The following is a 27,313-nucleotide window of genomic DNA, read 5'->3' as shown; positions in this document are numbered from 1 at the left end:
ACAGAGCCTAGGACTTGCCGATCAGAAGGTTGGCGGTTCAAATCCCCACGATGGGGTGAGCTCCCATTGCTCGGTCCCTGCTCCTGCCCACCTAGCAGTTCAAAAGCATGTCAAAGTGCAAGTAGATAAATAGGTACCGCTTCGGCGGGAAGGTAAATGGCGTTTCCGTGCACTGCTCTGGTTTGCCAGAAGCGGGTTAGTCATGCTGGCCACATGACCCGGAAGCTGTACACCAGCTCCCTCAGCCAATAAAGCGAGATGAGCGCCCAACCCCAGAGTCGGTCACGACTGGACCTAATGGTCAGGGGTCCCTTTACCTTTACCTTTAAGCTCTGTTGAATACGGTGGGATTTGTCTCTGAGTAAATATCATAAGCTTGAGCTGCAAAACTAGTCAGAAGCAGATGGGTGGAGCCAGTATATTAATTTCCCACAGGTGGATTGCTGTTGGTTACTGGGAGGGAAGGGATAAATGGCAAGTCGGTGGGAAGGTTGACAAAGTGCAAATGCAGAAGTGCCAAATTGGCTCCACTGGTAATTTTGTGCCACACTGAACTCCCCATCACCACATCCCTCCTTGTCTCAGCAGCAACCCACTTACTGGGAAGATAAGTGTACTGTCTCCACCCCAGCTGGTGAGACACTTTTGCAACTGGTGCAATGCAGTCCTATTCATGTTTGCTAGGAAGTCCTATCTAGCTCCATGAGATTTACTTTACAGCATCCTTGAAACACTGTGCATAGTCTTAATTATGAAAATCATGCATGCATTGTTGCTTGAGCTGATTTGATCCACCATAGAACTATAAAGAACTCTTTTTGAGTGTTCAAATAAGTTTGGGGGCAGATCAGTGGTCTACTGCAACCTTCTTAAACTTTTGAGAGAATGTTTGCTGCTCCACTTATACGTTGAACCAAAGCATATTTATGTGTGAATAAATTCACTGATATTGAAGATCAATGAAACTTACTTCTAAGTAAGTGCATTTAGGATCTAAGTCTTGTTCTTTAACCCGCTCTTCCCATATTTTCACATGTTTTCATTAATTGCACTTATCATTGTCATTAGTCTTAATGGGTGCCTTGAAAGTTTATTTGATAAGAACTTGGAAGATCTCTATAACTCATTAGTGAATAATAAAACTCAGTCTTTCAACACAAGCTTCATCTCTACATGGATACAGCAATTTGCTACTCCTCTGAAACAGGCTGATTATTACTTATGTCTTTCATGTGGTACATTTATGTGTAATGAAGGATAAATGGGTCAATAATTTCCCTGGCCAAAGTAGGAAAATATACCCATGTAAAATCTGGTGCATTTCACCACCTTGTTAAAAAATGTAGTCATCATGAAAATACACCAGCATTTCGGTGTAAATCTCTCCTAATATGCACATTATTGTTTGCAATTTTGCCTAATATATATTTTTGCAAAGCAAATTTCCCCCAATATAATGCATTTTAATGTGTTATTTTCACTAATATCTTTATGCACACTTTACATTAGTATATGCATTTTTGTAACAGGAACATCTTGGGAGGCACATGTCCTCTACACCTGCTTTACGCCTATGTATCTTGGCCACTGATGGAAAAGCTGCTTTCAGGTCTCTGGGGTTTCCTGTGACAAAAGGTACCATCCCACAACATATTCCAGTGAGCTAAGAGGCACTTTTGTCTCTTTAGCTCTAAAAATTTACAGTTGCAATATAGTTTATTTTCAGCACTGGGCATATAGAAAATCCTCCATTTTAGCCTCCAGCTGTAATAAATTGGTTTGACATGGAATAAGATTGTGATCGCTGCATTTGAATACAGTATAGTCTGAAAAGCACATGACAATGTTTGACAAAAGTGAAAAAGCTTCTAGTAGCACACTTAAGTCAAAGGTACTACAGTGGTACCTCAGGTTACAGACGCTTCAGGTTACAGACACTTCAGGTTACAGACTCCGCTAACCCAGAAATAGTACCTCAGGTTAAGAACTTTGCTTAAGGATGAGAACAGAAATTGTGCTCCGGCGGCAGCGGGAGGCCCCATTAGCTAAAGTGGTACCTCAGGTTAAGAACATTTTCAGGTTAAGAATGGACCTCCGGAATGAATTAAGGTCTTAACCTGAGGTACCGCTGTATAAGGCAACTATAGGAACCATCTGAAGGTGAAGACGGACATAATAGATTTGTTGTTGTTGTTTAGTCGTTTAGTCGTGTCCAACCTCTTCGTGACCCCATGGACCAGAGCACGCCAGGCACTTCTATCCTCCACTGCCTCCTGCAGTTTGGTCAAACTTGTGCTGGTAGCTTCAAGAACACCATCCAACCATCTCGTCCTCTGTCATTCCCTTCTTCTTGTGCCCTCCATCTTTCCCAACATCAGGGTCTTTTCCAGGGAGTCTTCTCTGCTCATGAGGTGGCCAAAGTATTGGAGCCTCAGCTTCAGGATCTGTCCTTCCAGTGAACACTCAGGGCTGATTTCCTTCAGAATGGGTAGGTTTGATCTTCTTGCAGTCCATGGGACTCTCAAGAGTCTCCTCCAGCACCATAATTCAAAAGCATCAATTCTTCGGCGATCAGCCTTCTTTATGGTCCAGCTCTCACATAATAGATTACAGTACTGTATTAAAATAGGACTTCCGGGTTAGCGCCACCAGAATGGCGGGCTTCCTCTGATCTGGAGGAACCCACTCCATGAAAATCAGGGTCTGGACCGCCACGGCGAGGCGGAGACCCATCAAAAACCACAGGCAGGAGAAGCCTGTGGACCTGGGATTCGGCTGGCACCTTTAGCGCCCCCCGACTCGCGGGGAAACCCGACTACGGGGATCCGGAGCGACGTGGGGTGAGCGGCGCGGTGCTTCGAATCGATTGCTCTTTTCACGGAGTGAAGCCGCATTGCTGTTGTTGGAGAGCACTGACTTTTTTCCTGTGGACAATTGGACTCTAAACAAGTACCCATGAGTAGAACGGAAAATTGGATTATTAAACTTTGTAATTTGGCACCAGAGCGGGAAGGTCTAAACAGGAAGTCCGCCTTCCGCTTTTGTAAACAGCTTGAAGCAAAGACATCGCAAGCTAAAGTCTGGAAAGTCATCTGTAAAGGACTAAATTTCCATAGGTTAAAACTACAAACCCTCCTTGGAAGCAGGAGAAGAGGGGGGAAATCTTAAATTGTTCAAGCCTGCTGGAGAGGGAGTAAAGAAAGATAAATTTCTATTGTCTTGAACCTGGGAACGGGCTGTCAAAGATAGACGTTTGGGGAAAGTTCATTGACTGTGAACAATAACGCATGTTGACAGATAGTTAAATAAGAGAAACATATTGATTCCAATGTTTCCTTTTGCACTAAAAAGGAACAAAGATTTGAAAAACGAAAGCAATTTTGTTGCTGGGTCTGCTTGTAAAAGGATGGATACAAATAGAAATTGTTTCTTCTAGAGGAAGCTTTTGAACTGTTGTTGGAGTGGACCTGGGGAACTCTACAGCTGTAGAGATTAGAGAGCGTGAGAAACAGGCTCTGACCTTGGATAAGAATGTTGACACAGGAAACCTTAGTGTCTGCTTTGTGCAGGACAAGTGCTTTGTTGGAGCAGCTTCATGCGAAGATGGATTTGATGACTACTGCAATTGATAATTTCGGTCAAACAGTGACCATTGATATAGAACCTGCTCAACAACTGACCCAGGAATCTGCCCTGACAGGGCAAGTTGCGGAGAAGACAAAGGAGGTGGTTGTTGTTGAACCTCAAGTAATACAAGTTGAGAGAGATGCAGCCCTGCAGAAGCTATCGTTTCTGAGGACTGAATCTGGAGTGAGGCAGACTTGGAGAGACGGAGTCCTGTCGGGACTGGAGATGGCAAGTTGGTCAGATCCTCCTATGCAGGGATGCTCTGACCTTTGGGATTTGGTTTTGGGCCAGGAGGAGATTGGAGTGGTCGAGGCACTCAACTTTGGAGGGGCATTGAAGTATGTTTTGGAATATTTTTTGGATTTTAGTGCTAACCATGGAGAACGGGCTGACCGGCCGAGAAGGGATAAAGACACTCTTAGGTTGTTCCCCCGAGATCTACTCCTCAGAGACAAAGGAAGGAAATTAAGAACAAGACCAGCAGAAGACAAAGTAAAGTGCAGGTTCAATTATGAAGAAGATCTGCAGAAGGGACATGGAAAAGAGTTAAGAGCCTCGGACATAAGATCACCAGGTTGATGGACTAGATGGAACAGATAGAAAGGACTGACAGAACCCGAGACCAGGAAGAAGAGACGGTGGATGAAGATTGGCAGAAAGTTTAAAAATTCATTTAGAGAAATATTGCAAAATTAATGACTGTTAGGAAAATCTTGGAATGAAACTATTAGGCTTTAGTAGAAATGTTATAAGGAGTTATGTATAAATAAGTTTTTAAGTTTTAGGGTTTTTTATGGTAAGACAAGGCTAAAATAAATTAAGACAACTAAAGGACAGAATACAGTGAAAGATGGAAAGGATTTGCTGAGATAATTAATAATTAGAATACAAAAAAGGGAGGTGTGAGGAGGTCAAGGAAATAAGTTAATGAAGATAAGGGTATGGGAATATTGGATTTGTTTTTAAATTAATTTATTTATTTATTGTTCTTGTTTTTGATTTTGGTGTATGGTATATTTGGTACTTTTTATTCTCTTTATATTGATTTGTATTGTTTAATCTCTTTTTTCTTTGCTTTCTTTCTTTTCTCTTTCCTGTAACTTTAAATTCCCAATAAATACCATTTTTAAAAAATAAATAAATAAAAGGTGGACACATAATTGGACATACATTTACAGACACAGCAGCACATTTGGAATTTAACATAGTGTGACACTGAAGAGAAACAAATAGGACTTTTTTTCAGTTGCAGTAGCCAAATTGTCTTTATATCTGAGTCCAGGGAATTTGGGGGACACAATCTAACTTGCGTGTACTGAAACCCTGGTGCTGAAAGTTACAAGGAGAAATCCAAACCCCTGGCCAACAGCAGTGGGGCTTAGTGGAATGATGCAGGGCCAGCTCAGGATCTTTTGCTGCTAGATGCAAAACACGTCCTCCATTGTGTGCTCACCACCCACCTTTGAACATTTGAAAGGCATCAGGTTGAGGAATGCTTCAGCAGTCTAATCCGGAGGTTGCGAGTGAGGCTTTGCTAGTCCAAACAGGATTGCAGTTGACTCACCAACCTTAACTTACACCTGAGCAGCATGGGAATGACTGAGCAAAGAGCACTTTGCTAGCCCTTTAAGAATTACACTGCTCTGCTTTTCCAGGTTATCAAGCTCTGCGGTCCTTATTACATAAAACATGACACCGTTACTGCAAATATCAGCATCTTTTCCCACTTCAAACAAGGAGCAACATAGCAGAGCTTTGTTCGCTGTTACAGAAGAAAATACAACATTGAAAAAATAAACAGCTTCAGAAAACAGTACTACAAAAAGCAGCAAATACTTGCAATCTGTGGGCTTCCTCTTCTACTCCATCCTCCCCTTTCCAGGTTGCAGTCTTTCAAATGGATCCTAGCAACAGAAAATGCCTGCATTGACCCTTCACTCCATGCATTTCTCCCCAAAAATAATTCTAGCATGAATATAAATAAGTACTTGTGTAGCAAGGGAAACAAATTGAGGCCTACTATTAGCTGAACCACAAACAACTGTGAGGAAAAGAAATTAATGCCTACTATTAGCTAATGTTTCAACAGAGACTCATCAACTGTTTTGCCCAAGCCTGCAATGGAGTTCAGGCTTGCATGTTGAGCGTGTTGCTTTGTCAGGAAGATTTTGGGCATCACATGGCAGGACAGAGTCTCAAAGAAAGATGTACTGTCCCAAACCCACATTCCCAGCATGTTTGCACTCCTGTCTTAGTGGCTTCTACTCTGGCTTGGTCAAGTCCACAGAATGGAAGATGGCAGGATCCCCAAGTTACATGCTCTAAAGGGAGCTGGTTTCAGGCACCAGGCCCATTGGCAGACTAGCTCTGTGTTACAAAGATGTCTTCAAAAGTAACTTGAAAATGGGCAACATTAACCCTGCCATATAGGAATTCCTTGCAGATGACCACAATGCCTGAAGAGACTCAGTCAGGTCATGTATCCACAGCAATGATCACTGGGAAGAGCACAGAAAGAAGAAACACCATGGTATACCTGCATCAGCACAACCAGATGCCTTCATCTGCCCCAGCTTCAATTAAACATGTCTCTCCCATATCGGTCTCTGCAGCCACAGCAGAAACTGTAACTCTCCAGTGGTTTGACGTCGTCCCCAAAGGCACCCTCTTCAAATGTCTCCTGATGGATGCCAACCCCCAAAGTTCCCATTGTGAAACATCAACCTACCATAGTGGCCTATTAATCAGGTGATCCTTGTAAATTAAATAATGACCAGCCATCCACCATGACGCTGTCAGAAATGAAATCACTGTTCCCACTCAACAGCCCTCAAATGTTGTTTCACTCCTTTTCATGGCAGGATTAGCCACAAAGAGAAACGGTTTCTGGGCTTAAAATCAAGTGGTGATCCAATAATAGATGCATCAGCTAAGCTGCAATTTCATGTGCATATTGACCAAGAAGAGTGTAGATACAGGGAGGGGAAACCAGATGTTGCTGGGCTTTAGCTATCTTTGACCAGGCTATCTAGGGCTACTGGGAGTGTGAATCCAGCAATATATGAAGGACCAGAGAGGTTCTCGGATTAAATTTATAATTCAGTGTTATGGTTCTTAATAAGAAGTTCAATATATCACTAAGTTTCAACAGGAAAGAAAATAGCTCACATTCAGTGACTGGTCCTTTCCTTATAAATGCTCTAGTGTCCCTGATTAAGGTTTTTTCCTTTTTAATATTACTGCTTACCAGTGTCCCCAAAGGAATACTATTTTCTTGTGAATCATAGCAGGCTTTCAGTTTTCACATGAATCACAGCAGGGCTAGGGCACCTAATAGCTGTGACTAGCTCTGGGAAAGTGTTTCCCATATTATATATTATTTTGCTTTCCACATTCTTTGTTAAACTCTGGCTCCTTAATGGTAAATTAATACAGACCAACTAAAGTAATTTGAGTAAGTGTACATTAATATCACTAAATCAAAGGAGGATTTGGCAGTGTAAGTTGAGTTCTTGGGGCTGGGGAGATGTGTGGAATCCAAAACGTCAGAGATCTCCTGGCAGTTTTCTAACTTCCTTTTCATTCCTAGCATCTTTTTCTTCTTCTTCCTTTTTGAGGGGGACAGATTCAAAACAAAAATAGTCTTTTATTCCAATTAAGGCAGGGGGAGGTTTACCTGGGGTGGGGGCTGTCTTGTTTGCTGACCAGCCACCGTGGCTTTGCCTGTGATACAGTATCAATTAAGTAAAACTTTTTTTAATTAAAAAAACACATAGTTCATTTCAAAACAGGTTTGTTCTTAAGGAACTTTTGACAGGGTTGTTGCTACCTCTCTTGGATGGGGGTGAGCTTGCCACACCCCACTTCCTTTAGGGCAGGCATAGGCAAACTCAGCCCTCCAGATGTTTTGAGACTACAACTCCCATGATCCCTAGCTAACAGGACCAGTGGTCAGGGATGATGGGCATTGTAGTCCCAAAAAATCTGGAGGGCCGAGTTTGCCTATGCCTGCTTTAGGGGATGCCTTGAGTGGTTTATCCCATGTGAAGAGCAGTGTGGGCAATCTGATTGGGCCCAATCAGAATGGGGTGGTTGCCAGGCTTCTCAAAAGGCTGCAGCCTAGACTCGCCTTTCTTTGTTTCAGTGACCTTTATAGTGTGGACTTTCCTAGCTGCCTTTCTGGGGCTGAGTAGGAATTTGAAGGAGAGTCCTGATTGACTTTAAAATCCCTACATGCCATTTTGAAATACAGGCTCTGAGGTTACATTTTTGAGGGGTCTTGCTTTCCAGGGATCAGAAGAAAAATGTGTTGCCATTTCCCGGTGATGGACAGCTGCTTGTCTGTGCTGATGCACTTGGGTAGTTGCTCTAAAGACTATTGAATATTATTACATCAAGTACAGACTATTTATTAAAGCTTAGTCAAGGCTTTGATTTCAATCCATGGCTGTTATTGTGCCGCAGTGCAAATGGGAAGAGCCAGTGCATGATATATTCCCCAGGCAAGACAATTTTTGAAGTTCCAGATGGATGACACATTAATTAACTTCGTTTTCTTCATCTTCTCAACTGAGAAGTATACCTTTTCTTCCCTTAGAACATTCAGCTGCAATTCGAAAGCAGCCAGCTGCAAATAATACCATGAAAAACTGTGGCTTAGGTGTTTCATGGTGTGACTGATGTTGCGCTTTCTATTCCAGATGGAAGTCTGCAGTCTCATTTCTCTGATTTGCCCTGTACTGTGATATGCTATTAAGTACAGGATAAGGCTAGGCCATAGCCATGGGAAATGAACACTACTGGACTAACTGAGTATATTTAGAGCCCCTTTCTTTGAAATCTCCTACCCGCTTGATGATCTGTGTGATGGACATTCATTTGGTATAGCTTTTCATTGAATCATTGATTGCAAAGACCACAGGACTCTTGGATTTATCCTGCCCCCAAAGAGCAGGACTAGCCATGCATGTGCCTTTGACTTAGACACCCATCACATGCCATAACACAGAGAAAGTGCCAGGGTGTCTCATCTAATATAGATACAAGAAACATTAGCAGGAGGATTCGCTATGATTCATCCCAAGGTTCAAGGAAGTGCACATTTCATGTTGAAAAACTCACATATTTAACAGGAAATGGTGTGCAAATTGATGCATACAGGTTATCTCAATATACCACGAGGATTTTCAGGAATGTTGAATTTTGTGGGAATCTTACTCAAGAAAAACTTGCAGTGAACATGGGGTACAAAATTTGATCAAGGAATTTGAAAAGCTGACGCAACTAATAACAATAACAACATTTAATGCACTGAAATGTTTTTATGAAAGACGAACCAAAATGTCAACAGGTGCCCTGGGGGGGAGGCAGATAGAAAGATGGCACGTAGGAAGATGAAACTTGCCTAATTTGCACTCCTGAAACAATACATGAACTGAAATGCAGTTATCTCTCAAAATTCACTCTTTTCTTAATTTTGTGATACACATCTCCACCCCTCAAAATGTGTACAAATATATCATGGGGAAGTGTGAAAATTGGGCAAAATTGCAAACCAAATATGTACATTGGGAGAAAGTCACACTAAAATACTGGCATGTCTTTGTGATGACTTAAAAAAATGCATACTGGTGCACAAATGCAATGAACTAAATTTAAGATTTGAGATAGTGGGAGTAACCAAAATGGACCGATTTATCCTTCCCTTGCCAGCATGCTCAGAAAAAGAAGTTTTTGCTTCAATTTTTTGCTGCACTAAAATGTTGTGTCTTCATCTATGAAAGGCCAGTTGTCAAAGGAACTGCCCATAAACTTCTGGTTTCTTTTGATAACAAGAGAGCTGGCAGGCATTTCTCTTAGTTTCCAGAGACTCTGTTTTCCAGCTTCAGCAATATGGAGTATAAAACAGGAGAAAGATCTGGTAGCAGGCGACACATTAGCCAGGACATTTGACAGCACTCCTGGAGAAAATTATGACAAAACTGACTTTTCATCAACTTGAAAAAGAAAAGGTGTACAGGCACAATATATATATATAAAAAAGAAATGGGAAGAATTTGCAGAAGCCACAGCAAATGGCATCATTCAACAGCAAGTAAATGAAAGGTAGCTTCCTAGCCAGGTTACTGCATACAGTACCTGCCTCATATTTTAAATATAAAACAGCACTGTCTGTAATTGATGGGAAATTGTTCCAAGGTGATAGGCTGGGAATGCCCCAAATGGCATGCTTCAGAGAACACATGAGGGACATCTGGACATTGAAAATTGTAACACAAGAGCCAACAATGTGCTGCAGTGGTCTGAATGAATCTGCATATTGGGCAGATGGTAAAAAGGTGACCCATGCCAGAAATGCCAGCCTAGGCCCATGTGGATAAACAGTGACAAATTAGAGGCATGTACAAACTGAGTGGTGACATCTTTATGCACTCTGGCAAATATTACCTTTAGGTTTAAAAACCAGCAGAGAGTCTTGTGGCACCTTAAAAGACTAAGAGATTTATGGCGACATTAGCTTTCATGGACTGGACAATGCTTCATCAGATGAATGAAGTGTTATCATCAGTTGGAAAAGATATCACTACAGTGACTCGGAAACCACAACTAATCCATACTGCAGCAGCTAGACTGATGACTGGGAGTAGCCGCTAGGACCATATAACATCAGTTCTAAAGGACCTTCACTGGCTCCCAGTATGTTTCCGAGCACAATTCAAAGTGTTGGTGCTAACCTTTAAAGACCTAAATGGCCTTGGCCCAGTATACCTGAAGAAGCATCTCCCATAGTTCAGCCCAGACACTGAAGTCCTTCTCCAAGGGTCTTCTGGTGGTTCCCTCACTGCGAGAAGTGAAGTTGCAGGGAACCAGGCAGAGGGCCTCATTGGTGCCCTCCTGTGGAATGCCCTTCCGTTAGATGTCAAGGAGATAAAGAACTACACAACTTTTGGAAGACATCTGAAGGCAGCCCTGCATCAGGCAGTTTTTAATGTATGATGTTTTATTGCATTTTTATATATATGGGAAGCTGCCCAGAGTAGTTGGGGAAACCCAGCCGTATGGGCGGGGTATATTTATTAGACCCGAATGAAGCAAAACGCCTCATGCAGTTTCCTCTCGAGGAACAGGGGTGAGATCTCATATGACTGAGATCGTACTACAGGCTTGGGTCGCCTCTAAAAGGTTGCCTCTGAACTCTTCATCTTCAGCATCCCAGCAACTCACCCTTTGAGCAATGCAGGCTTTGCCACTTGCCATTCAGGGCTGAATGGGAATTTCTTTACTACACTCGGGTTGGCTTTGGGCATAGTTCCCCCCTCCCCTGCCCACTCACCATACTTCTCTGAATTCAGTTGGATTGTGGTGGATTTGGGTTTTGATCTGGCTGCATGCTGTGGGCACCCAACTGTGTCCCACCCAACCCGGGCTGTGCTGGAGTCACTGCAGACTGGAAGCCAATGGCAGATCCTCCGAGTGTCCCTATTTTCCAAGGACGTCCCTGATTTAGAGAAGCTGTCCCAGTTTCTGATTTGATCCTGGAATGTCCCATTTTTCTTAGGTTGTCCCTGTTTTCATTGGGAAATGTTGGAGGGTATGGAGTTATAGGGATGTTTTTTATATATTGGGATGTTTTTATGCATAGGGATGTTTTTTAAAATGTTTAATGTTTTATTATATTTTTATATATGTTGTAAGCTTCCCAGAGTGGCTGTAGCAACCCAGTAAGATGTGTGGGGTATAAATAGTAAAATTATCATTATGGAATGGGACGTCCCTATTTTCATCAGATAAATGTTGGAGGGCATGCAATGACTTGCAGTCCAGCACCAGTCCATGGACTGCCACTTTGAGTACCACTTAATTAGAGCATGGTCAACAACTTGAGGCATGCTGGGTGCAGACCTATTGTTGACTGGCTTGTGGGGCCTCTTGGTCTGGTGCTTTCAGGGCCTGGCATATGCCACCTGCTGAGAACTGAGCAATGTGGGGGGTGGCACTTGCCTTTACAGGAAGTGCATAGTTGCCTCCCGTCATGCCACCTTGGGGAGATTGGCCCTTAGCAGCAGTCAGGAGTTTTTCTGCTTGCCTGGGTGGGTATTATCTGTCTGCATTTGTTGTGTGAGATTGTCTCAAGATCTTCCTTGTTATGCTTCTATAAACATAACCTTTTAACCAGTGCTTTTCTTCTAGGAAAAAAACACGTTGCTGTTACAGCATACCGTTGAGTATGCTCAGAAAACAGCACTGCTTTTACCAATTCCTGTTCTCAACTCTTTGTTCAGGGTGTGAGGCAAGGAGTCCTCAAACCTATTTCCATGATCCATAAACACATGGATGCAACAAAAATAACTGAAAAACTCTGGTAGGAGTCCTCACCACCAGGGCAGGAGGTGCCTTTTCTCAATTGATAGGACCCCAGCTAAGGTATTTCACATCCTTTGCCCAAGGGATGCTTGCTACATGGTTGAAAACCCTTGGGCAGCATCCTCTGTCTTGGTCCCCCACATCCCACCCTCAGGCACTTGCCTCTTTCTTTCTTTTGTCTTATGCTGAATACAAATTAGCAAATGAAATGGAGACCTCTTTCTTTTCTCTCCATTTCTAGTTACGCTTGCTGTGTGTGGTAGTTATAGCATATTTCTTTAGAACTACACCGTGTAACAATGTCAGGAGAGAAAAGCCACTCTGAAATGTTAAAAGGACTACAGTGTGCCAAAAATGTGCCAAGTGAATATCTGTTCTGTAGGAGGGCGAGGGGGGAATTAATTGGTAGCCTGTTTCTCAAACAGGTTTCTGTGACACCCCGTCTCTATTCCACACACGATGTGTGCATAATATTTTATGACTGGAGCACTGCATAGATTTACATAATGTGTTTTTAAGCGAAAGAGCTGCCGAGGCACTGATGACAATACCTTGCGATTATATCTTCTCTTGCTGTCAATTATTCTTAAAGCATTCCAATGCGTGAAGCTTTAGGTCAATATAATGAATTTCAAAGTGACAACCAGGTACGAAGAAGCATTATCGCTGCGGGGGGCTTAGAAAAAGGGAGTATTTTTCCTTTTGCCCTTTTCCTCCTCCTAAAAGGAATGTTCCTCTAATCGTCATTTTCTCTTAGGAGAGTCCTTTATGCACATTTAATGTGGAATCACGATGGAAATCTTTACAAGTCCATGGGCTCTCATCTTCCACTTTGGTGGATAACGATGAAGGGAGGAGGAACTTGAGTTTAATTTTTAATAAGACACGAACACAATGAAACGAGAAGCTAGAGGCGAGAGTTGCTTACAAGTATTTGATAAGATAGATTTTAGTCTCATCATGTACAGGGGCAGTAAATGTCACTTGGTGTGTATTTTCCGCAGGATTTTATTGTACACACACATATTTGACTCTATTAAGAGGAAACATGGTGCTTAGTTGTTTTCAGCTTAATAATAATTTTATTTATTCATACACTCTCAGAAACCACATAGGTGTGCTATGTGAACATGAATACAGAAGCTCAGAGAAAGGAAGATGCATTTCCTTGGAGCATGCTACTTCATATACTTCTGACAAAGTCAATGCAGTGCATTTCTAAGTGACAATTTAGTGGGTTCACGTGTGTATTTGGGGTTTTTAATAGTGTTATGAGTTGGGAGGGGCGTAGGCTGTATGCTGAGACCCTTCTAATGGTTCCCCCCCCCCTTCTAATTCTTAGAATAGCTAAGCTAGCTTCCTGGTAAGTTGATGGGCCATTAAGGGGAACAAAGGAAGGGGCTCTGTGAGAGACAGCAAATGGGTGGGGGCCCCTCCCTGACTTCATGGATAGTTATAAGGACAAAGTCAGAGTTGAGAGTAGAGAGTTTGGAGTGGTGTGAGCTAGAAGCAAAGCAGCAAGCTGGGAATGGAGAGAGACAGTCTTGTTTGATTTCTGTTTGAATCCAAGGCTGTGGCTTATGAGGGAAGCGAGACCCTCTTAGGGTGTTAATGCTGTGAACCCCTCCGTTGTAGGCTAAGGTTATATATGTGTGTCAATAAACCATATATCATAAAGACACCACAGTCTCTGCTGTACTGCTTTCTGAAGAAACACGAACCCTGTGCTCAGAACCCCTGCACGGCTCAGAGGGATGGCATGCAACAATATTATTTATGATGCATGATACAAATTACTTCATTGGCATTTTAAATTCAGTTTATATTGTGTGTGTTTCTTACACAGAAATCCAGCGTTGACAGGGCCTTGTATTCCAACCTCCTGCTTGATGCAAGAAACCTGAAGCCAGAACAGCCTGAGCAGCCTCTTCCTGAACCTCACCAAAGAGAAGTCCACTCTTGCTCAGGTAATTGTTTCCATTGTTGAACTATGCTCACCGCTAAAATTTCTCCTAAATTTCAAGTAAGCTCTACCCTCCTGTAATTCTAATAAATCTAGCCCTAGACTACAGAGATCAAGCCTTTGCCCTTCTACGTAGGACATTATTTCAAGTATTTGAAGAGTGCTTTCATGCACATCCTCATTCTTTTTTTCCTCCAGGCTAAGCATACTCAGTATACTTGAGCATCTCTGTTCTTCTCCTCCTCCTCCTCCAAAATTGTTCTAATTTTGTCACATCCAGAACTGGACACAAGACACAGGACTCCAGAAGGTCTAGCTAATGCAGAATAAAGTGGTTCCATTACAGTACTTCCCATGACTTGAAAACTGCATCTAAAATTGCATTAGCCTATCTTTTTACAGCTACAAGACACTGCTGATTCCTGTTCAGCTTGTGACTGAATGCAATCCCAAGATCCTTTTCACATATACTACTGTCAAGCCAGGTATACAAGGTGTACAACAGCTCTGTTTGTGGGCCAAAAAAACAATGTGAACTGGAGTGATACTCCCAGAGTCTAAGCGCTTTTCCAATACTGTTTTCCAACCAGCTGTCAAGCCATCTGATGGTGTTATCAGCTAGCCCTCGTTTAAGTTGCTAGTTAACCAAAATATCATAGGCAATTTGGGCAAATGCTCTGATAAAATGAAGAAAAATGACATCCACAGCATTCCCACAATCCCAAGTGAGTAACTTGATAAAAAAGAGAGAGAAACCATTTGCCTTGTAGGGCTTCTTCATTGACAAATCCATGCTGGCTTCTCCCAATCACTGCCTTGTTATCAATATACTTGCAGATGGAAAGCTTCATAATCTGTTCTGGTATCTTCCCTGTATCGACTGCCCTGTATTTTCCTAGATCTTCCTTTTTGGAGATTGGGACATTTTTGCTGTCTGCAGTCCTGGGACCCTCTGCTCATTCCCCAGGCGTCTTTATAGATGATAGGCTGTGGCTTTGAGAACATATCTCTGGGGAATTATTTTTGAAATGAAAACAACAATGACATGCCTTAAATCAGAGGCTGTCAATGTCATCCCCTCCATGCATTTGTTCAACTCCATCTCCCATAAGCCCATCCAGCATGGGATGATGGGAATTGTAATCCTACAACACCTGGAGTTGTAGGCCAATACATTGGCTACCAATGCCTATACTAAAGTTCTCAGGTATTATTAAACATAGGAAGCTGCTCTATACAAAGTCAGATGAGTGGATACCCAGCTCAATATTGTCTACACTGATTGGCAGATGCCTTCCAGAGTTTCAATATCTGGGGATCCTGAGAACTGAAATTGTGGCCTTCTGAATGCAAAACATTTGCTCACCTACTAAGCAATGCTTTCAGAATAGTGGATTTAAGCTATCCCATGATTTGGCATGGGAAAATACATTTTCAAAAAGGGCGTAAAATAGTGCCCATTTTTATGCTCAAGCGTACACCTTATGGCCTCAGTAATCACACTGCATTTTCTTAACCCAAACCCAGCATAATAGCGATGTTAATGAGAGCAGGGAAGCTGCACCTATTTATACTGTTCGCCTCCTTCTAATGTTAGGCTAAAATTATTTGTCTGATAAAAGTGCACATTCATACTGCAGAAGTTACAGTTAAATGAGTATTAACTGCCTGTTCCCTTGTGGGAGGCTTGTTTGGTATTCTCTCTACATCCCAAATTGGCAACAATCTCCATGAAAGGCACTGAGATCTTCATTCGCATGGTTTTGAGAAAGCTGAAAAGAAGCTCTCAGAGTTTAGCACGAACAACCCCTTCCCGGTTACCTCACAGAGTGTTTGGGTATCTGTGGCTGCTAGGCTTCATCAAAGCAGCTTTTCATATACACCAAGAACTGACAGGAATTCTTTGTCGGGGACAGCATCCTTGCTTACCCGAATCATGAGTAGGGAGGATGGAGAATTTTTGCAAAAATCAAACATGAATGTGAGCTCTGCAGCAGCTTGCTCATTTGCTCACCAGGTGAGCTGAGCATCAGTGATCTTTATTGATACTGGTTTTCAAAATCCACACAAAATTAATGGCACTGTTTTTGAACCCAGTACTCTGTTCGTTGTCATTGTTTAACTTAGTTGGTCTTTAAGGTGCTACTGGAAGGAATTTTTTTATATTGTTTCGGAGTTACTGTCAGATCAGCTCTGCAAAAAAATGTGTATTCCTCTGAACTCTGCTCCACTGAGGTGATGCTGGTAGGCTTTAAATTCAGTGCTGTTTCTTATCCTGCCTCCCTACCTATAAAGCCCTCTATTACATGATAGTGGGGGGGGGGGAGGGAGGGGTTAATGGGTGTAAGCTAGTAATGTTTAATGGTAGTAGCTTTAATAGGAAATGCATTTTAAAAGAAGGAATGATTCTCTGAGCTTTTCAGAACCATCGTTGTACAAAAAAGGTGTGTCAGCTTCACTGTTGCCAAACACCAAGGAACAATCCAGCCAGCACAGTTCACCAAGGCTCTGCATCATTTTATTGTGTGTTTGTGTGGGGTGTGGGGAACGTAACCACAACCATGTACTTTGTGTCCTTCCTTTCACTACCATCAGTGAGCATCATCTCGTCCATCACGCCTGCTGGAACACACACAAAAAATGACCAATTTAAAAAATACTGCTGTTCTCTCTGCATTTTGCAGCAATTGCCCTTGCGAACTTTTCTTCTGCATGTGGCCATTCACAGCTATGAAAAAGGATGGTTATGGGAGATGGCTGGATTTGTTATTGTGTTTCAGCGGAGTCCCTCCCCACCCACCCACCCACAAGGATGTCTTGCTGATGATCTGTGTCATTTACACACAGACAATTGTTTTAAATCTTTTGTCTCCCCACCCCATGTAAATAAACCTGAAAGTAAAACTGCCTGGGCGCAATGGCTACTTGATGATGGCCAATGAATAACAATAGCAGAACTGCAAATAGGGGACTATATAGGGATGTAATGGCATCTGTTTTGTAGCAGCTGATCACGCCATCATCAGGGGAATAGGAAACAACACTGTTATTTTCACAAATCATCGCACCAGGGTTGATCATATGAATTTAACAAGATGCAAACCACAGTGGATCAAGTTTGAATAATGATATTGCGATTGAAAGATGAACAGGTACAGAGAGCAGTGGGCTACATCCCTAATTGCGAGTCACTTTAAAGGGGAGGGGGTTGCTCTCTAAACAGAATCCCAGCTATTAAAAATTTGTATGCAGTGTGACAAGCTTTTGAACTGTGTGGTTATCCACATTCCTTCATGGTGTGAAGCCATCTTGCCCTTCTCCAAGGGAGAGGGTTGCAGCTCACTGAATGCAACTACCATAGTCCATAATGGGCCAATGCACAAAGGCTGCCATGGACAGGGTCAGCCCAAGACATTTTGCTGCCAGAGGCAATGGATAAGATGGTGCCCACCTCATTCCACATACAGGAGCGGAGTAGTTTAGGATGTGAAGAAAGAGCCCATGTGCCATACCCAACCCAGTCATACAACAGAGAGGAGTGCTGGCTCGAGCCCAGCATCTGCCACCTGAGGTGGTTGCCTCACTCTGCCTAATGATAGAGCCAACCCTGGCGGCTAAAAATAGCTGCCTGTGTCAACTCCTCACTCCTCTCCCCATAATGTTCAGGCAGACAGGATGTTGCTTCCCTGCAGAAGTTGCTCATCAGGAGAATGATTAAGCTGAAACAATTCAAGGGGAAAAGGTGAGAACTTGATATTGGGTTGCTGTTTCATTTCTCAGAGCTTTTCACGTCTTTCCTTTCATAACAGAATAAATGTATGTAAGGGATTGGGACTGCGCCAGATGGCCCCACCACTAACGGCAAGCGCTCTACTGGCCTTGACACCTACATCAGCAAAGGCGTGCTGTGCACATACCGCTCTATGTTACATAGGTGCTGCGCATGAGCAGAACTCTGAATGTGCAGGATTCCCAGTTGCATCAAGTATGCATGTGCATGCAGCTGTATGAAGGAAAGGGCCCATTTTCAGAGCTTTGACTATGCAAGGAGATTGGAGACAGGCCAAAATCCTGCTTCATCCCTCTACTACATGCTCACTATATATATGAAGGAAGTCTGGCGGGCCTCTCCAAGCTGAGTGAGTGGGTGGTAAAATGGCAAAGGCAATTCACACTAGTGAAAGAATTATGGAAGTAATATTGGAATGAATGAAATGGAGGACATGCTATTAAATAGTGAAGAAAGCTGGGTCACTATCCCAACATCATCTAACCTTTGAGAATCAAATGGGCTGCTATGGGTTAAAAAATTTTATTTTTCATCCAGCTATGTTTTAATGGGCTTATTAACATTTGACATATTTTGCATAACGTTCACATTATACCCTTGAAACCACTGAGAGCGGCTGTTTTGGGGCAGCAAAAGGTAGAGAATTGGAACCCATAGCAACAGCCCAAATTTTGTCTGCATTGCAGGCAATTCAACTTCTAGTGTTATTTATAATATAGGCTGTTTCTAATTACAAAATAAACAGTAATAGGAGCTCTGGGGCTATTTTGTTGCAGTAAGAAACAAAGTAATCTGCATAATATCTAGAACCTTGCCTTCAATTGAAGCCATAACCATGAAAAAGGGTTAGGCTGGTACCTTTGGAATAAACCTGAATAGAAAATGCATTAAAATAGTCTCTGACATCATCTGTCTTCTCCAGCAAAGATGGGGGGGGGATCCACCTTATTCTTACAAGAGAGAATTCACACGAACAGGAAAAGATATAGAAGAGCATTAAAACTGAAAGGACAAAAATATAGCAGCAATTTCACTAGATTTTTATGGAATTTAAAAACCTTCAGAAAAATAGTGGGAGGAACCAGCTAGGGAACCCCCAATGGGAAAAGGCTCAGGGCCAGAGAATTGATGGTGGGACACCAATGAGTGGCCAGAGGGAGAAGACTGGGGGGGAGAAGGTGTTGGAAGCTGAAGAGGCAACCGGGTTTAGTGAGCAGGGGGAGACTGTGGCAGAGAGAAGTCCAGAATTAGGAGCAGAAGCTGAAGCAAGAAAGGAGGGAGGCCAACCGGCAGAGATGAGTCTGGCTGGTGAATAAGCACAGGTTGCTTGTTGCAACAAGCTCCACTCCCCCCCCCCCCCGGTCTCCCAGAACCAGGAGATACATGAAGGAGGTGTAGGAGAAGTTACATGCAGGTGCAGTCTCAGATTGCTTGGGGGAAACACTAGACAGGACGGGAGTTAGGAACCTGGGAGAAGGCAGGGACCTTCAGTCTCAGCAACTGCTTCATGGGGGCAAGACCTGCCAGAGAGGAATTGCTGTGCTCATTTGGCCTGACACTCCTGTGCAGACCCTGTTTTTGCTAATAAAGAGTTAACTCTGACTCACTCAGTGTGATTTACTGCTGCCTATCTCCTGTCAGGATATTTGTTGTGCCTGCCATTTTTATTGTCTCATGTTAACTATGGCAACATTATAAACATACATCAGGGCAAGGCTTCTAATGTATGCATGCCCCCATCACCTCTAAAGGGCATATATTAGAAAGGAGTGCACATGTGTAAGGTATCGTTGTGTGATGGCATCACTACCCGAAGCTATGCATTTCAACATGTGCCTAGGCTTATTTCAAATTTTGAAGAGAAAATGGCTGCCGCTGCCCTCTCTTGCCTATGCACATTCATTTTTACACTGGAAAACTTGCTGGAAAATCAAGTGATTTCATGCATCAAGCATGCATGACCATCTCTGAACATCTTCAGTGGGGGGGGTGATGGTTTTGTTTCTGATGGATTTGGATGGTGGGGGACAAGGTGGACTGAGTGAGCTTTTAATTAGTCTAATGGGGTTTATGCTTTTCACATTCCCTTTGCCTTGAGCGTTCAGCATGGGTCAGCCTGCAAATCAAATCAAGTATGAGTCTTGGGATAATGCTTCCCTTTCCACTGTTTTCACATGCATGTCCAGTTTTCATTGAATATGTCACTTTGATATGCCCTAGTGATTATTCGGGTTAGAAACAGTTTGCCCTTGTGTAGCTGTTAGTCTATCTGATTTCAGCATTCTTACAAAGTTCACTGCTTGGTCACACACTACAGTTACATAGCATTGTCTAATTATTGCTGTTACTGAGCTTCTGAAAATATTGGTCCCATAACTTTGGTCTGGTCCTTGCTTCCATATGGCAAATTAGGAACTGCTGTGTTCTGAATTGCTGATTTAGTGCTCCTTATGCATATCTAGGCTGAGCTTTCATGTTTATTTAGTGATTTTAGTTGGAAACACTGTGAAATTGATTTAGCATGAAATAAAAGGAAGGCGGGAGATAGTAACACACATACTATTTTAAAATGCTCAAGTTTTCTTGTACCATTTCTCAGCTAAGGAAAGGCAAAGGAATTTGCATGTTCTTCAACTTTAGACAACCTGCTTAAAGCCAAAACTTTTTATAAATGGGTAAATGCAGCAACAACATAAATACAGTCATACCTTGGGTTGAAGTAGCTTCGGGATAAGTATTTTCGGGTTGTGTGCTGCGGCGACCCGGAAGTAACGGAGCGCATTACTTCTGGGTTTCGCTGCTCATGCATGCACAGACGGTCGAAATGATGTCACACACATGCGCAGAAGCAGTGAATAGCGACATGCGCAGACGCACGGATGCAGGTTGCGTTCACTTCTGGATACAAATGGGGCTCCAGAATGGATCCCATTCACATCCAGAGGTACCACTGTACTTACAAATCCCCTAAATGGTAGTGCATATGGTGTTCACCACCACGAAAAGGGAAATGTTCTGTGCCTGTCTATGAGGTAATACAGACTTTGGATATTACATAGGAGGGAGAGCAGGCACTCAAAATGAAATGTAGTTCCTCTTTTTTATCAATAGTTTATTAGGGTATTCACACTATTACAATAAAACAGTGCAGGCCCTTGTTCCTCCCCCCTCCTGGCTCCCCTCCCTCCTTCTTCCCTCGTGGCTCTTTTTGTTGTTGTTACAGCATTTTCATTTCTGATGTTCCATTGTTTGGTGTGATATCACATCCTCAAATAAGAGTTTGGATAAATGGATAAATGGATATCAGTACTCTGCTTGCGTCCCTGATGCACAACCAGCCGTGTTTTGTGTAAAATGGAAGCTTTACTTCTCATTCTATAATTTCTTCTCTGGTGCAATGATTACATCAAAGACTAATACACTGCAATTATCAGTACTCAGTTATGTAATACTTTCAGCGTATAAACTTCCTTGTATTTCTGGGCCTCTATGGGTGATATATTTCTATTTAAAATGCAGGAATATTTATCATTCACTTGTTGTCCACACTTCAGGCTTCTTTCTGTTTCAGAGACAGAGCACTGGGACTTTCATATTGAGGAAAATAAGGGTTCTTCTGATTCATAGGTATCTTGGAAGGGGGGCAGGGAGAATTTGCTCCTCCCTGAGTGAGATATAATCCCCAAATGGGGGGCCATTTATTCCTAATCTCTGCTTCCTGTTTCTTAACCAGTTGCTGTTCCACAAGAAGACCACTCCTAGCTTTATCCCCATCCCATGCCTGCTGATCCTACCCAAGAGTCTTTGGTGAGGTACTTTGTGGAAAGCTTTTGGATTGTCCAAGTAGACATTTTTTACTGGATCTCTTCTTTATGTGTGTGTTGACACTCTCAAAGAATTCTAAAAGGTTAATGAGACAGGACTTACTATTGCAGAAGCCATGCTTGTTCTACTTCAGCAAAACTTGGTTTTTCTATCTGCTTGATAATTCTGTCTCTGACAATACTTTCCACCAGTTTTCCTCAAACTGACATTAAGCTAATTGTCATGAACTGGCAGGACAGTGGGCAGAAGGAAGATGATCCTTGCAAGGGATATAGCCATGACAGGCATACCTGGGCAAGCTGGTGATGGAGAAGGAGAGGTTGGTGTAGAAGGTACTCATGGGGCAACAGAGGGGATGGGGTCAATGCACAGGAACCAGGGCCCATCACCAGAGCCAGAGGGGCTGTTTTCCCAAACACAGTGGGCTCTGATGTGTAAGAAGCAATGGGAGGCACGCTCTAGGAGGCTATGGCAGGCAAGAGCCCACAGCCCAGCTCCCTAGCTGGCCAGGTGGGGCTCACCTGGAATAGGCTTGGAACAGGTGAGGGCCACATGCTTCATCAAGCCCAGATGCTGCAATCAGCATGCAAGGTATATAAGGGAAGCAGAGGTGAGGTGCTGTATCTGGTCAACTTCCCACATTGGTTGGACCATGGCTTGGATGTTCCAGGGAGCTCTTGGGAACTCTGCTTCTTTGGGACTGACCTCCAGATGCCCTGATCCTGGGATGGGCTGCAGAGGCAGGAACCTGGTTTGACTGGACTTTGTACCTGTAGGCCTACCTGCCTGCTGGACTATGTACTACCATCTGCTGTGGGATTGTGTGCACCAGGGAGACTTGCTGCCATGTACCTGTGGTTTCAGGACACTAACTTACCTGTAGTTTTCTTTTAAAAAATGGGTGTTACATTGACTACTTTTCAGTTCTCAGGTACAGAAAGAGATATGAGGGACAAGTTATATATTTCTATGAGCAGATCAGCAGCAGGAAAGCAAGGTCCATAGTGTCAATGAAGTTTTATATAAGGCATATATGTCTTGATGTAAACATGGTCCTGCTCACATGAATATGATGTCAAGAGGAAGTGGAATATAATCGCTGTCTTATTAGGAAGATTTCTGGCATGCAGGATTTCTTCCCTGTCCTATTTGAATATAATGAAATGGGACACATTTGTAAGAGATCATGTGGGAGGCAAGGTTAAATGAGAACATTTTAGGTGGATGCGATTTGCTATAGCTGTTGATTAAATATACCAGCAATGCAGTGTTATAAATATAGCTGTAGGCCTTTTCTGCACTCCAAACAAGTTATTAAACTGTGAAATGGAGGTTCAAAAAAAGAAGAGTAGTAATGATTTTGAAATGTTGCTTACACTCAAAAAATGTGCTTGGCAGAACAGAATCCTAGAGTTTAGGAAGGCCTGGGACTAAAGAGGCTTGTAAATCCCATAACTGCAAATGGGCAGTTCAAAAAGTTGGCTTAGGCCAGACAGTTAAATGAAAATTGAATTTATTTATTCATGGGAATTAATAAATATATTTATGAACAAAAAAACCTGACTTCCATTGACATCTCTGAAAGTGCATGTAGTCCTGTAAGAAAAGACTGACTAATTAATCCTGCTTGATGTGACTGTAGGAATATTTATCAAAGTACAGGAAGTCGCAGACTGATAGTGAGTGGGTAACAGCACTGATTTGTAGTTAAAAAGCTGGATAGGTATTTTTAAAAGCCTCTACATATGGTTCAAAATACATTGACCTTTAGTGAGAAGTTCTACTTCTATTCATTCCCTCCATTATTAAGGCCTGCTGCTTACTCTGACAATCTGTCCATTGCAGTTACATCTGATTATAGCAGCAACAACATGAAGAGCCTTTCAGGATCGCCCTATCATTGGGTAGAGAGAGGTGGCTGCCTCAGGCAAGCAGATGATGGATGCTGTCCCATTCACCAATGTTTAGGTAAAATTCACCAGACAGCCTAGTTGGAAGATGCCACTGTGAAAGGAGGAAAGAGGCCTCGGTCCTCTTATGCCACTTCTTTGCACCACTGCCTTGCAGAGTTGGCCAGCTGTGTTAAGCACCAATGCACACATTGTGTGCAGGGTTCCAAGGATGTTCCCCAATATGCACACTTAAAGGTAAAGGTAAAGGGACCCCTGACCATTAGGTCCAGTCATGACTGACTCTGGGGTTGCAGCGCTCATCTCGCTTTATTGGCCGAGGGAGCCAGCGTACAGCTTCCGGGCCATGTGGCCAGCATGACTAAGCCGCTTCTGGCAAACCAGAGCAGCGCACAGAAACGCTGTTTACCTTCCCGCCAGAGCAGTACCTATTTATCTACTTGCACTTTGACATGCTTTCGAACTGCTAGGTTGGCAGAAGCTGGGACCGAGCAATGGGAGCTCACCCCGTCGCGGGGATTCGAACCTCCGACCTTCTGATCGGCAAGTCCTAGGCTCTGTGGTTTAACCCAGAGCGCCACCCGCATCCCCAATATGCACACTTAATTAGGAGTAAATCTCATGGAGCTTGGGAGGACTTCCAAGCAAGGATCGCATTGCAGTAGTTGCACTAGTGGCTCACCAGGTGGCTGCCCTGGTTGAAACATGGGTGATGGCTAAAATATATGTTATAATAGCATTTTCCCATGCAATATACCCAAATCCATCTGGTAATCAACTTTACTTCTAAAATACGACACTAGAGAATAAACACATAGTCTGACTGCAGGGAGACCACAACAAGGCAGCAAAGCATGGGTGGCCTGAAAGCATTGGGTATCTACTTTAATTTGATTTTAAGTGAAGGTAAAGTGGCCAAAGGGTAAAAAGTGGAGTGAAAGGACCTTTTCTTTTAAAAAAATACCCAGCTCTCATTCCACATCATGCTGTTTGCAGGTCAAACTCATTGAACTGAAGCTGTTTAGTTCTGCTGCAAGGCTAGAGCAATATAGCACACATAAAATGCCTTTACAGAGGCATCCCAAGTGTGGGAGTGGAGAGTGGCCTGGAAAATCTACCGCCACACTGTTTCTTAGCAGCCCAGGGCAGAGGGCAAGCAGAATTTGTGCTTTACCATTAAGTCAGCTCCGGTCCAAGCCCCCATTACCCCTCCCTCTGGGAATGGCACAATTTTACATCCAGAGAACCCAGAGCTGGGTCTGCCTCTACCCTTATAATGACACATTTGGAAGGCTTGTGATTGTTCCTGTGGTAGGAACATGGTCAGTGGTAGCCTTCTACCTCCCACGCTTTCCATGGACACAGTGGGATCTCTGCTGGACGAGCACCTTGCCTGTCTTCTTATGCCCCACCCCCCAACTGCAAATATCAGGGAGCTAGGATTGCTTCTCACTCAGCCCTCAATTCCCTTCAATTTGCACTTAAAGGCAAACCTACTTTAATCCACGCTTTCTGAAGCAAGAACAGAAATCCTTGGGAAGTAACACCAGCTGGATTTTGTCGTGCAGTTCTTCAGCTAAAGAATGTGTACAAAGTATAGTGGTACTTCGGGTTAAGTACTTAATTCATACTTAACCTGAAACTGTTCTTAACCTGAAGCACCACTTTAGCTAATGGGGCCTCCTGCTGCTGCCGTACCGCCGGAGCACGATTTCTGTTCTCATCCTGAAGCAATGTTCTTAACCCGAGGTAATATTTCTGGGTTAGCAGAGTCTGTAACCTGAAGGGTATGTAACCCGAGGTACCACTGTAGTAGTAATACTATACTAGGGTAAGGTCTGCATTAAAAAATTCACATATTAGTGGAAATGTTGGTCAAAAATGTATTATTTCATCAGAAATTGGTTTGTAAAAATGTCTGTGGTAGACATAATAGCTTAGGAAAATTAGGGGGAAATTAAAATGTTGATGAATTTTCATGGGGACTTTAAAAAATAAATAAATCAGTGCTGTGAAAATGTGAAGACTGGGAAAAATGAGAAAATGATAGATTTGCCCGTCTCTGCCTGCAGTTCTGTACACACTAGGAGTAAGTCTCAGTACAGTGAAGTCAGTGCAGCTTATATATGAGTTGACTTGCATAGGGTTACTCTGTATGTGTAGCATTATGTTATCATGGTAGGTGTGTTTTATATTTCTCATACTGATAACAGATTTCAACCAGTAATCAAGAAGAAAAATTCCCTTTTCTGCTATGTTTGTAAAAAACCAAAAATAAATAAAGCACTCTGTAGGGTGTTTACATTTTAGAATAAATTGAAAAGCATTTGCTTAAACCTCCACAAATCAAAACAGTTGTCACTTCGACTGAATAGACTGGCAGCAGATTTTTTACTTCCTCCTTATAATTAAGAAGCCACTATATGATACCATGTTGCAGCCTGGAAGACTGTGCTGTTTTTTTCACTTGACTAAATGGTAGCTTTATACAGTTTTATATATTAAAGGGACAAATTGCAGTGACATAAAAACTGCTGCAACTGTGCGTTAGAAGCAAGTCTGCAATCTTTTAATGTAACGATGATTTCCATTACCATTAATATTAACATTTAATGTTTATTGTCTTCACTATTTTATGCATTAGTCTGAAAACCTTACCTAGTGTTCACTGCAGGCATGACTAGGCATTGTGGATGAAACCCAACATTTATTTCTAATTTTTCTTGTTCATCTACAATTGCATATCAGCAAACCTACAACAAAGCTCATTTGTATTGGTACAAAAGCTGCCTCATAAAATCTAATTTCTAAATAGATAGGGATTTTCTATTGTAATTGCCAGCTGCTGGCAATAAAAGAGTATCAGGGATTGCTTACTCATGAGTAGACACCTTACTCTGGGCCCTTGTTAATTTATTTAAGATCACAGGGCAGTTTAAAATATAAAAACAGAAAAATGCATACCACAGTAACAAAGATACATACCATGACAATAAACAAAAACGATACCCCCCATTCAGTTTATTAGGCCATAGATTGTATAATTTGCCTAAAGTCTAGGAGAAAACAAATGTTTTTTCCTGGCACCTATGTAATGTAATGTGCCATCCCTCTTTGGCCATGACCAGAAGCTTCTGGTGCTTTTGAGGTCAAGGTGTGGTGGACTCCACCTACTCCTCTGACATTTCCAGAGGTTCTTCCTTGGGTATCAACATAGAGGGCCCCTCAAGGAGATCCTCAGCACTGGAGTCAGAGATCCTGCCTGCTCCTCAAGGTGTCCAGTTTGTCTCCTGAGGATTCTGTGACTGGCACCATATCAGAACTAGACATGATAGCTAATTCACAATTTTCTGGTAATGTCATTGAATGACTCATTGATACCGGGGGGGATATTAGGAGCAAAGTAAATTATTCTTTATTAGTCTAAATGGAGTTGCATCGGTTAGTAGAGTAATTAGTTTCTAAACAATGGTTTTTTCTTCTTCTTTTAAGCCATGCTGTCTGATCTGGAAGCTTTGTTCCACAATTCTGGATGTGTGGTACTGCAAGGCTGTTAGAAGGAAAAGATACCCTGTGGGCTTTAGCCAGTGGTTGCTTTGCCATAGTGAAAAGTGCTTCTGCTCTCGCAAGATGGACACCCCATTTTCACGAATCCCCACTGAACGTGACTTTTTCTTGCAGGTAAAGTCAGTGTAATACTGTAGGTGTGTGGTTGTAGGTTAAATACATTTTTTCTTGACAAAGCCAGCCAGGGGCTGCATTTGTATCAGGGCAATGGCACGGGGTGTGTGTGTGGCATTAACCATTTCCCCATGTACCATGGCCTCAATTTAT

General features: G+C 42.6%; 1 long non-coding RNA gene across 1 annotated transcript in view; it reads left to right on the top strand.

Moving 5' to 3' along the window:
* The window catches only part of LOC310706401, a 303,174-nt gene that overhangs the window by 114,101 nt on the left and 161,760 nt on the right, over positions 1 to 27,313 (top strand). The window contains exon 3 of the long non-coding RNA XR_014525837.1: positions 26,972 to 27,160. This is a non-coding gene — a long non-coding RNA (uncharacterized lncRNA). The remainder of the gene's footprint in view (positions 1 to 26,971; positions 27,161 to 27,313) is intronic.

This window comes from Podarcis liolepis, assembly GCF_965112155.1.
Source record: "Podarcis liolepis genome assembly, chromosome: 4".
NCBI lineage: Eukaryota > Metazoa > Chordata > Lepidosauria > Squamata > Lacertidae > Podarcis > Podarcis liolepis.
Note: the sequence above shows the minus strand (reverse complement) of the source record. Positions and strands in the feature narration are given on the sequence as shown.